Raw genomic sequence first — 13,004 nt, 5'->3', positions numbered from 1 at the left:
GGAGAGAGAAAACGAGGAAATTTGTTTTAAGAGACATGAGACGTGCTTTCCTCTGAAGCGTCATGTGAAGGGACGTCCGTTTCTGATGACAGCAACAGCTGATCACGTCAGTCGGCTTTTACAGCTGTAGAAACTTTTGATGGAGTTTGTGTCTTTACACATGTGCACTGTGCTGACACTAATAAAGGTGCACAGTAATTACCGCTAGAGCAGCTGTTTTCTCTCTGCAGCCTGTTACCTGTTAAACAAACACCTAAATAAAAACCTGCATTCTGCATTTATACTGTGCCCTGCTCAGAGGCACAGGAACCATTTCTACTCGCAGAATGCGTTTATACTATTTATTGATTATTTGCGTCTGTATTTTTTGATAATCCTGATAATGAATTCATTATTCAATAACCCAGAATATGATCAGGGTGTCTTCTGAACACTGGAAAATATGTATTTGGCTAAATGTTTCAGGGAAAATGGAAATTATGTAACTCATATCAAACCCGACACTCAGGAATTTTCAGCCTCACATGTGAGTGAATGGAAATGACGATAAATGATGTAAAATATAAATGTGTTTAACTGTTATTATTGATAAAATTAAAGTCAGGAAGAGTCTGTCTGTCAGCAAGAAACAGTTTAATGGAGGAAAAAACATCATGAAAAGAAAAATCTTTCTAATAAATAAAGAAAGTTGTTTATGGTTCTTTTGTTGATCAGACCGACAATTATATATGATGAATCAGAAAACAAGCAAAGCATAAAACTTGGGAGTTACACACTTAAATTTAATCTGTAATCTGTCTCCACTTCGGTATGAAACTACAGTGATGTATCAGATCAGTCTGATCAGCTGCAGCGTCCAATCAATAACTGATATCCAATAAGGGGGCGTGTCGGCTGGTAAAAGACTTCCGTGAAGGCCGCTCTCATGTTTCCTCGCTCCTCAGAGACTTGGGATGCCTGTCAAAATGGCGCATCAGGAACAACTTCCGGTTAAGGCGAGGAGCGAGGAGACATAAAATAAAGAGACTTGAGACGCACCCAAGGTTGCCACGCCCAGCATAGACACATAAACATAGACAAACTGGGGACAAACCCACGCGCAAGGGAGGGAAAAAACAGAGGTGAGTACAGGGAATATGGGAGACCTAACCCATCTAGAAGGGAACGTTCCTACAACATTGGCTAATGTTACCTACAAGTTCTAATCATTTTTTAAAGAAAATGTTTCAGAGAACATTTTAAGGATGTTTATCATTTCAAATAATGTTCCTATAAGGTTAAATGTTATCTAAGACATAATGTTTTAACTGCTCTTCTGAGGATGTTTTGAGGACGTTGTTGAGGTAACATATTATAGAATGGTCTTTTATATAACATTCACACAATATTACATGGTAACAAAGGAAGAACATTCTCACTGCAACATTCAGAAAATGTTGATGAGAGTGAATGAGAATGTTAGAGCATAATGTTCTAACAATGTTATCACCAAACATTTTAGAATGTTTTTAGAGAACGTTAACCTAGAACATTCTGAGAACCAAAATAAAATTTCCTGCTGATTTAGCATTTAACCTTATTAGAACATTATTTGAATTGATAAACATGCTTAAAATGCTTTTGAACATTAGATTAAAATTCTTTATTAGAACTTGTAGATAATGTTAGCCAATGTTGTGCAAACGTTTCCTGCCAGCTGGGGAGGGGTTGATTCAATAAGAACAGCTGCACTGTTTCAGTTAAAAAAGTAAAATTAAGTGTGCTTGATGATAAAATCATTGATTAAAAATGTTCTTCCTGCCAAAGACCTGACATTTAATAATGCTAAAGTTAATGTGTTAAAAGCATTATCTGCCCAGTTTTTTGTGGCAGGCTGTGGCTGATGAGGAATGGATGCTCAATTTGATAAATTTGCAGAATTGGTTGAGTGCTACCTGTTTCTTAGTAGATCCGCCATTCTTTTTCTATTACCTATCAAGACAGGAATTGAGGAAGCAACCAAAACACACTGGGCCCCGGCTTGTCCTGGGAAGGAATATTCATGACCATCAGCCTTGTAGTCTGGACCCAGCAGATATCAGTTAGATCTTGCTGTATTTTAAATTTCATTTTAACAAATAATTGGAAGTGCTGTGCTTTTATCACGCTGGGGAGACAGAGGATGATTCTGATGCATGCCGTGGATGGGAGGGAAGGGCAGGGGGATGGGAGGATGGGGGGGGGGGGGCGTAACTGTGACGAATGTGTCAAAACTGGCTGAGGACTTAAAGCCAATGATGGAGGTGGATGCAGAGGGGGGGTTTAGGAGAGACAAAATGGGAGTAGGGCGGGGAAGGGATGAGATGTAAGTTTGGGGGGAGGAGGGAGAAAGAGTGACTGGAGAGGAGGGTGACCTGGTTGGGATTTGGGGGGTTGAAGAAGATGAATCCTTACAGGTAGTTGTTGGTGAGGGGGTGGAGACTCTTCTTCTCAGCTCTGATAACTCTCATGTTTGAAGCTCTCTTCAGGCGGGGGCTCAGGTGGCTTTGTCAAGGTTTCTGCCGTGTTGTGTTCTGTCTTCTTCTTGTTTTGATTCCTCTTGTCTCTTGTCCTTGGCGGAGGGAACATGTGGGTGACACAGGAAGTAAAACAAGAAATAGGGAAAGTGAATGAGGAATGTTTTTTTCTTCTCTCAACCACTACCATATAACTGCTCTTGATGTAGGAACTTAACCCCCATTTGCCCTTGTGGAGCTGCTCTGTGGCCAACAGCAGAGAACTGTGACTCTGCTGGGCAGCTCCCAGCTGTGAATGTAAGTGAATGAGTGGGAAGCAGTGCATCTACCATCTACATAGATAAGGGATATCAAATTAGAAAAACAAGGTTACTCTATGCTTCTGAATGCTAACAGCGTTTTACTTTCAAAGGGTGACCTTGATCAGATAAATTGAGTTTTTCAAGCTCAGAATGTGACCAAACAAGGACTTGAATGTTAAAGGGATTAAAAACCACCTCTGTAACCTTCTTTTATGAATTTCTAATGTGATAGAAATTTCAAGAAAACTTAAAATCACAGGCAGCAACTAACATTTGAACTCAACTTTTACTTTAGAGAATAATTCCACTTTATTAAAAGTTGGATCTTGGGGCTGAAAATTAATTCTGGACCTCCAGTTCACTCAGTAGCTGCTCTGAAGCTTTTGATTGTATTAGAAATTTTAAAAATCCAACTGTTTAGTCTGATTGTCTAAAACACTTTATTAAAGGGGAACTGCTCCAATTTTACTCATCAAGGTCAGTTTCCAGCTCTTGGGAAGTACTACTGCATACGTGAATAAAGTTGTATAAAGGAGCTCTGTGAAATCTGATCAATTGACTTAAGTGACATGTCAGTTGGGACTGAAGACTAAAAGTTTGAAATGAAAAAGTTAGTGGAGTTAGGAAGAAGTGAGGTTAACAGGCCTCTGTAGTACACTTTTTATCTCTGCTTGAGGCTAGTGGCTCGAAGCTACTTTAGCCGCTACTAGCATAACACACATGGATCTCCATTTAAACTGATGGCAATATCTCTGGTGCTGCTGCATTGATTTTGATCCTTTTTTAAATGTCTGTCATGAGAGCGACAATGTTAGAAGTGCAATGCTAAATCTGTGGAGTACTCTATCAATGGGTAAAACCGAATGCAAGTGCACCCAAAATGTTGGTAGTAATCCCTCATTGCATAGAAAGTATATGTGTGTGTGCACAACTACAATGAGTACGGTGGGTCAGGATAGTGGGATGTCATCTGTAAATTGTGACAGATGTTTAAAAGGGTAATACTTTTACAGTTCATCTTGCTTTTCCTCTCCCTGTATGATTATCTGACTATTTGTGTTACTTTCGCCCCCGCACTTGTTTTTAGCCATGTTGCCACAACTAAACAGTCACTTTAACTCGGTGAATAGAACATTATCAACAAGTCCTCCAACCTAAACGACAAAAAAATGTTTGTCATCACCAAAATGGCCATGTGAGCCATTTCTGATCTGACATCCATACTGGCAGGATTACTTCATTTGTCAATGCCTTGCAAAACTGTTACAAATCACTGTTACTAAAATGATTCATATTAGTGTTTCCTGCTACCTCTATGGTTAAAGCTCAGTTAGGTTCAGGCACCTAAATCTACTTGGTTAAGGTTAGTAGACAATTGTGATTAGAGTTAAAAGAAACCATCACTGACTGTCGGTAGGAGACTGGATATGAACAGAGGTCTTAAATATCAAGGTCACCCGCTTTGTTGACCCCAACTATCCACCTGACCTTCTTTTGCAGCACTACAACATCACACTACTCGCACAGCGACAAGAGATCCTTGTCAGGAAAAATGTAAATGCTCGTTGCTCTGTCTTTGCTCAAAACTGCTCTCACATCATGTGTTATCTGAAATTACCTGCTTCACCCTCTCTCAGCATCTCTCGTCTCTTCTCCCTCTTCTCTATTTGAATGGTGTCCTTGAGTTTTGCCTCTTGTGCAGTGTTTGTAGAGTCTGTTCTCTTTTTAGGTCTTCTTGATACAGAGAGGTTTTTGTGGTCCAGGTGCCAATTTTCCCTTAAGTTTCTTGATATTGTCACGCTGTTTCTTCATATTGTAATTTCTTTATACACCCAAACAAAGATATCCTTTAACTCTGTATTCTATGTCAAACTCATTAATATTTATCAGCTCCACTTTTTCCTGGGAAAATAAATATCATTGAGTCTGATCAGTCTGTGAGTGTTTTTTTTTTGTTTTTTTTTTTATCAAGATCCACCTGAGAAAAAGAATTAATTAAATAAATCAATTTCATCAGCCATTGTTGCTGTAAGTGTTAATCCTTTGGGTCTGGATTCATTATCACTCCACAGTGAATGAACAGCAGCAGCTGTCATTTACAACTGTTCAAATAACATCTTGGTTATATAATATGTAACAAACAGGTGCACATGAGCATTCTTCCAGATTATACCATAAATGTCACTGAGAGTTGCATAACCATCTGAACATAATGTCAAAGTGTAACTCTAGATGAGCCGTTTTGGAAAGAGCAGCGGTAGAAATGAAGCGGCTGATATTTATAACATATAGCGTATGTGCTCCCTTTTTTGTGAACTTGTCCAATTGCATTTTGGTGAACATTTTTTCATTAATTTTTTTTTCTTTTATTGTCATTTTTATTGCGGAGCATTACATGGCTGTAGATTATACCAGCACATGCACCTTGGTGATCAAGACAGTGATAGATGATCTTTTTCATGCTTTATAATTTGTCCAATAGCATGAAGAATTCTCTGCTAAAACAACTTAAAAGCCAAAGCTCAAATAATAAACCTTAATGATAAATCTCTCCCTGGATCCAAGCAATATGTTGCTGAAACTAAATTATAGATAGACTTGTACACCCTAGACACAGCATAGTTGATATACTGATATACTGTTTTCAACTTGAAAGCCTTAAAACAAGAAGGCTCGTTACTGTAGTTTATCCTGCTCTCTCAGCTCGTTAAATCTTTGAAAAGTTCATTAGAGAGGTCGACATTTTATATTTTCAGGAAACTTAGTATCCACAAGTACAATTATAAGTTGTCTTCTCTTTGTTTGGAAGCTAATCAGCGTAATTAAAGGTTGATCACATCTACTACAGCAAATGCCAAGAAGTGCTAATCAGGCAAGTGGAGGAATTTGCCAACCATGTAACACTTTTATTGGATTGTGTCACAATATGAATGTTTAAAGTTGTTTGGTACAAATTGGAGCATATGTTCTACATGCAATAGTAATAACTATCATCAACCATCATCACACTTTCTTCATAGGTTTTTTAATAAGATTCAGTGATGTTCTGCAGATTTTCCCAGAAGGGTTCCAATTGAAAATCATTTGTCTCCCTCAAGTTTAGCTGATTATTTCAAATAAGTGATAATGACAGCAACACTTGGGTGAAATTATACATCTGTGTCAAAATGTATAATAGTCACACCATGGATACATTAAGCGTAGGGTTTGATTTCACCTATTGATAGCACCACTGCTACACTAGGGGATGTTGCATATTATCAGGCTGTATCATACTTAAACGATATACTCCACAATAATTATGGCAAAGTAGTAGTAGTAGTCGATTTTTCAGGACCTGCTGCACAAGCTGTAAACACAAAATTTAGATGATGGCCTTAAAAAGATAAAATGGCGAACAGTTGGCTACTTACACAGCCAGCAGACACGGACCAAATATTTACATTCATTTGGCTTTGTGTTACTGGCCACCTGGTTAATGCAAATCCAATACTCACCCTCCATTTAGCTCTATTTTGGTACTATTCCTTATACAAATATCAGTTCATTTAGCTGCAAATGTAATATTCATCAGCTAACAGCTACCTTTGTCTGTCTGCTGCAGGTGCTGGGCAGATAGTGCACAGTGGGTTTATTAGAGCTTTTTTTGTTGAAACCCCCTGCTTGCTGCTGCTGGGAACAAAGCCGATGAGACCAGTGAGCCTGACCCAAAACAGAAGCTGAAAGACGCTAAAACGCTGTAGAGCTGAGGAGAACTGTGGAGTTGGGTGACCATGATCTGTGTTTCTGTCATTATGATGAACCCCTTTCACACTACACATTAATCTTTTGATCCATTGTTTATATAAAACTTTGATTTGTGCAGCTTAAAATCCTCTCATTCATGTTGTGATAAAGAGAAGCAGACTGCCAAGCCACATTGACAGCTGAAGTACTCATGTTCTTTCATTCACTTTGATAGTGAGCACCCTTCAAAGCGAGCAGAAGTAATACACATTCGGCTTTGCTTACAGAAAAGGAGAGGACTATAATACTGAGCCTTTCATAAACTTTACTCATGTTTACCAAAAAATCAATATTCAAGTGCACACCAGGATGCTGGGTTGGACACTTTTATTAACAGATTACATTCAAAAGAAAAAAGGCCCTTTTTATTTTTAATGTAATCTGTTAATAAAAGTGTCAATATTAGTATCTTAGTGTGCACTGGAATATTGATTTTTTTTTTTTTTTTTGGTTTACTGTGGTTTACTGTGAGCCGGCTGGCACCCAGGAGAGAAGCACTGCTGTGCACGGGGTGCCTTCAGTTTCTCTACTCAAGTTTCTTTATAAACAATCTCCTCTAGCATCAGAACCTTGTAGGAGAAAACACAAACATCCCAAGATGACCTATCAAAGTTCTTGTGGCTTCCATATGGTATTCTGCAGCTGCTGCGGCCCACAGGCGTTGTTACATTTTTGAGAAAAGTCTAGATGCTTATAAATTCCTTTGCTGGCTAGCATTTGCCCTTAATGCACAAGTATAGATCCATCCTGCCTCAATGACACATCCTATTATCTGACATGTGTAAATCACGACTTCCACCAAGTTATCTACACATGTTGCCTACATTTGGCACTTCTGAAACAGCTTGGTAAATGAGCTGAAATGACATGCTTGTGATTATATACAGCACATACAGTATAGCCATTTGAGTTGCATGCATCATAAGAAGTCATTTACAGAGTCTGGTACTGCACAAGATGGTCAGAATGGCAGCTTTTAAGAGACGTGAATGGAAAACTTGAACAGGCACTGAGCAGCTAGCATAAAACCAGAGCCTGGCAGATGACATATGTTAATATGTCACTTCTTTTTCTACACTGTAATTTGTTCTCTTGCACACAAGCCTCAAGCAAATTAAATATGTATTTGAATTATTTGAATTATACATTTGTATTAGCGGCACGCCGAAGCAATGGATGGTGTGGCGATTAACATTCCTAAACTGCTGTTATGCTAAATCAACTCATGTCTACACATGTGCAATTTCATTTATATATTCTTGAATGATAATATGTGTCCAATGATAAATATCTTCCAGGGAAATTTCCATGTCTCAGCAAAGTATTAGCAACAGGATCAAATTATGTAATTTCTCACAGTTTATACATGTGGGGATTTTAGTGTTGCTTGTAGTCCTCTCAAACATACTTTCTTCGGTCTGTTCCTGGTGGTTCTTGTTTAGCCTACCTGAGGTTTCCCGAAGACCAAGGTGCCAATCATAGAGCCTAGTGGTATAAATGAGGTCTGACACTGGGCATTAGAAATCCCTGAGCTGGATGTAGCATCCCAGCTTCTTCATTATGCCTTAATTAAACCAATCAGACACAGATGTGGATTCTGTATGCTGATGGTGTTGAAATTCTCAGTTAAATATACTCAAAGGAACTTTTTCGCTGTAAGAGGGACAAGGTGGCTTTGCAGCTTTTGTATGCATCTGCCAAGATGTTTATATCAGCACAAATATCCGGCTGCTGCTGCTGCTGCTGCTGGTAATTGTTGTGAGACCCAGCTACACTGGGTCGGATAAACTCGCATGCCTCTTCAGGCTGTGGCAAAAGGACACTGCAGTGTGATGTTGCGTATCATTACACTAATTTAATCCCCAACAACCCCTCGGAGTTTAATTTCGATATCACTGCAACACAATTTGCACAAGAAAAATGCAGAGAAGAGGTTGTTATATATGTCACACACATCTGCTGCATCCTGAATAAGCCATGAACTGAGAAGATATGTCTTAATTTTCTTTTTTTACAGTGTAAGAATTCATGCACAGGCACATACTGGAGCGCTGTGGAAGGCGACATACCAATTATTGGTGCCAATATCATGTGATGGGGAGGCAGGGTGAGTCGATCATTGCTAATCTAGTTCATAGCACAGTGGCTCTCCTGTGGTTTCAACACAGGGCTTCCTTGATCAGACGCCAGCGTTTCATGGCGGGACCTGGATTTAGTGAGGCCTGTCGGGGCAGGAGAATGTGAATTACAGCTCAATGTTCCTCGACAGTGCTGAGCCGGTGGCTTCATCTGTTCTGACAGGCTCTTGACTGTGTGTGATGATGAGAGACAGCTCCGGGTTGGCGCTCTGCACAGAGTCTTCAGCTGACAATATGAATTATGGAGACCCGAAGGAGCAAGAGCATGCATCAGCAGACCCCCCACTCCTATTAATCCCTCTCTCAAAAGGTTCCACCGCAGAGACCCCAGACGTACCTCGCTGCGGCTCGCACGCACTTCAAACACTGGCTGAAACATGATGGAGGCAATGGACCCAAGTGCTCCATTGACTTCTGTTCCAGCAACTTAAATTTCTCTCGTATCTATATATAATTCTTCAATACATTCTGTTTTCTCTGGGATTTAAATACTTACTGTTAATAGTTGTTAAAATAATAAATGTTAAGCTTAGAAATATAATATTCCATCTATTTTTATCCACATATTAATAATTTCAGTGGTTTTTTATACATCTGCAGCATTATGCAGGCCCGAAGTGTTCAATATCAAATAAAAAAGACATAAAAGAAATTATCACATACATAAATTGTGAAAAGTATATAAATGAACCAATTATAATATACATAATACAGAATTTTAGAACTCATTAAAACTCAACCTCAACACTTTTTAAATGTAATTTTATTGTTCTTATTTTCATGTTACTTGAGTTCATTTTGGGGTTTTTTTATAGAAAATGTTATTTAAAAATTCAATTAAAAATTCCAGCCAATCACATGCCCCCCTGCCTTTTTTAAGCAAGTTAACTCAACAACTGAAAACAGATTTTAGCATTAGTTAGCTCCTGTTAACAACCATGTCTAAGTCCTGAATCAAACAACTAAAATAACAGTACAGACACATTATCTTAACAAAAACACACACTACTTAGCCTTCTAACTAGCCAGGCTGGGTTGTGCATGAGCTTGGCTTGAGCTGATGCTGTTAACATTCTCCTCAGTTTCATGAAGAGTAATAATCCAGGTTTACAACCAAACCCATAGTTTGCCGGCTAGTTAGGTAGCAACCTCCTTAAGCTAACTAAAAAGAGAGGTTAGTGATTGTGTGTGTATACTGTGTTTATTTACAGCAGCAACCTCTATTTTGTTTTTTCTCAATTAGCATGCATTGTTGTATTTTTAGCTAACAGGAGTTAACTGGTTAAATATGGTAGCAGTTTTTGAGCTTGCTTGTTTTAGAGAGGTAGGGGCTATGTGATTGGCTAAAAAGTGAGGGGCAAGGACTTGTGACAACTTCACTGACATGAAAGTGAAATAAAATCATAAAATATATGAAATAAAAAGGCACATAAGGGGAAAATATTATGGAATAAAAACAGACTTTTGGAAAAGGGCATTTTGAAATAAAATCTATAATTTAAAATAATGAATTCATTTATTCATTCATTCATGTGATTACTTGTTTAATAATGACTTATTTACTCATTTAATATTGAACACTTTGGGATTCCATACACTTCATCAGATTGAAAGCACAATTCGTCCACCTACAAATCTTACATTCCAAGCTCACAAAATCATAATTCACAAAGTCAAGGACTGAGAGGCTGTTTTTTCAGCTAACATCATAAATTAGTGCTCTCTACTGTAGCTCATGTTTTAAATTATATTTGTCATACATTTCCATTTATTTAGGAATCCATTGAAATAACAATCTTGCGATCCCGACCATTTGTTGAACCCTAACATGAGCCTCTGTTGAAGGAGATATGAAAATTGAGCCAGTCTAGAGAAAAGACAAATCTTGTTGCGTGTTCCTCACTAATCCTCCCTTTGGACGGTAAATGCATCGCAGAGCTTAGAAACACACCACCCAGACTGAACCGTGATGTACAAGGAGACAATAGAATTGGTGAGTGTATTTTCTCATCTCATGTCTTTGCCAAGTTCACATGCCCACACACACACACTCCGGTGCCAACTGCATCCCTCCCCCCCGCCCCCAGCCCTCACAACCCATCCGCCACCGCAAACCACCATAATATGACAGATTTATATGCCGGAAGGTAATGTTAAGAATATATGAAAATAAGTAAACCTTATATGAAGCATCTTACACTTAGTGATAGCTTTCTGCACAAACTGAGCTAGTAAGTGGTCATAAATTCTTAGATCCACTGAGAATGTGTTTGCTCTTATCTCTTAATCCATTGAATCAATTTAAATACCTGTTAATTCAATGATAGTATGAAAGCTAATGGATACTACATTACAATACTGGAAGGCTATTGGAATTGTGCAACAGTAAATCTGACCAGCATGCAGAGTGTGCAAAGAGTGCTTTGCAACAGAGACTATCCTGTTGCACATATGCTGTCAGCTAATCTCATTACTTACAAAGAGCAGTCTCCACTGTTGGCATGTTGTCTAAGGTTAACACACACACACACACACACACACACACAGAATGTGTTGTTATTGAATGTATTCATTTCACTTTCAGTACATTTGTACGTGTTGATAGAGCTCTTTGCTCCACTCTAATGAAGGTTGCAATTGATTTTACATTCTGTGCATTCTGTGTTTTCCAGATGTCAGACTGTGATGTTCCAGCATCAAAATGTATATTGTTGCACTAATCAGTGCATTTGTGTGAACAATTCCTACCTGACTGGAATTTGTATGAAGTGTATCACATCATGGAATGTATTCCATTAATATGATTTGTGGTGCATAAGCTATGAGTTTTTACAGTATTGTATGTAACAGCTGAAGTAGAAGCTAATACTTCTTTTTTCATCCAATTCAAACTAGCTAAACACACATTATGAATGTGCATATCTAAAAGCAGCAGGCATTTATTCTTTTCATTGTTTTGTTATATGTCATTTACAGACAGTCTCTCCTGACTGTCAGGAACAATTAGATTTCTGAGGGAGAATTGTCAAGTCACATCATTGGGATTTAACCTCTGCTAAATTGAATAAGACTCTGCACCAATATTGAATTGACAGCTCCATACTAGTTTGAGCCAAACCTCCTCCCTTTTATACAGCACTATATGCATTTGATTCCACAAAATTAGATTACTTTGATATCAGTCACATTTCTTCCACTCAGTGTTTTCACACAACATCAGCATCATCTTTCATTATCTGCCACTACTTTAGAGGTCCTCCACTGCACTCATAAATTCTGTGGATTATACAATTGCTGTCAAACTGTCTGCTACCTCATAAATTTACTGCCACCACAAGAGGGTCATTGGATTCAAGGGGAGAGCTCCTGAATCTCAGGTTGATTTTTGTGTGCGGGAGAAGGGGTGTGGTACAGTATACTGTATGTGAATCACTCTGCATCTGCAGCCCATGATGCAATGGAGAGGATTCACTTGCCCAGGGCTGTACCTGATCTGTGCAGTGATCACATGGATGCCACCAGCCTTAAACATGTAACTCCAATGAATTATTAACAACGTAGGTGGGGAGAGATACAAAGGGCAGGCAGTCATAAATGGTTTATAACACATTATAATAAGTTGTAAGCAAATAAAAGTGTTTAAGATGCTTATTAATGTGTTTGTCAAGAATAACTTATTACTATTATTCATTAGAGGGACCTGGCGTATAAACAGTCAGTGAAATATGTAAAACAGTTCTAATCATATTTAATAGTTACACACATGAATAAATCCTCACAGTGTTTATAAACCTTTCATTTTGTACAATTCCCCAAAGCATTAATCATTAACAGTATGAAACTGAATTTTGTATTTCTTTTAAAAAATAAGAAAAAAACATTTTTTATTTCATTCAACTGATTTAGAAAAAAAAAAAAAATCACACGGCAAAGCCAAAGCAGGGTTTGGTCTCTGTAACATCAGCTCATGTTTTAAGAGACTGGCTGAATTACTGACTGCCATCATGAGGAGAAAAAGAAAATGCTAGAAGCAAGTTGGGGCTTAAAAAGTATTTGTATGATTGTTTCAGGTTTTGACAGAAAGAAGAGAATGGTTGTTGACCCCCATGAGAAGAAAAGAAGAAACCTTTTACTCACATCAGTTTCTGCCCCTCTGAGTAGTTTATAGTTTTATAGTGCACTTTCATCTAGAAGGCAAATATGATCAAACGGCCTTACTGGTATACACTAAGATGATGCAATGCTTGCAGTGAATATCTGTGTACCTAAAAACTATCCAAGAT

General features: G+C 38.2%; 1 long non-coding RNA gene across 9 annotated transcripts in view; it reads left to right on the top strand.

The window, feature by feature from the left end:
* Window positions 1-13,004, top strand: part of LOC137182051 (uncharacterized) — a 47,142-nt gene that overhangs the window by 5,461 nt on the left and 28,677 nt on the right. Inside the window, exons 3-6 of one of the 9 annotated variants that reach the window (XR_010928235.1) lie at window positions 6,402-6,559; window positions 8,601-8,690; window positions 8,885-10,714; window positions 11,394-12,372. The exons of 2 other annotated variants lie outside the window; for them this stretch is intronic. This is a non-coding gene — a long non-coding RNA (uncharacterized lncRNA). Of the gene's footprint in view, window positions 1-4,526; window positions 4,580-6,401; window positions 6,717-8,600; window positions 8,691-8,852; window positions 12,373-13,004 lie in introns of those variants that run through there. 6 more of the 9 variants (XR_010928232.1, XR_010928230.1, XR_010928233.1 and 3 more) reach the window with 6 other exon arrangements.

The sequence above is a fragment of the Thunnus thynnus genome, chromosome 4 (genome assembly GCF_963924715.1).
Source record: "Thunnus thynnus chromosome 4, fThuThy2.1, whole genome shotgun sequence".
Taxonomy (NCBI): Eukaryota; Metazoa; Chordata; class Actinopteri; order Scombriformes; family Scombridae; genus Thunnus; species Thunnus thynnus.
The sequence above is the reverse complement of the archived record's forward strand: the minus strand, read 5'-3'. Positions and strand labels throughout refer to the sequence as shown.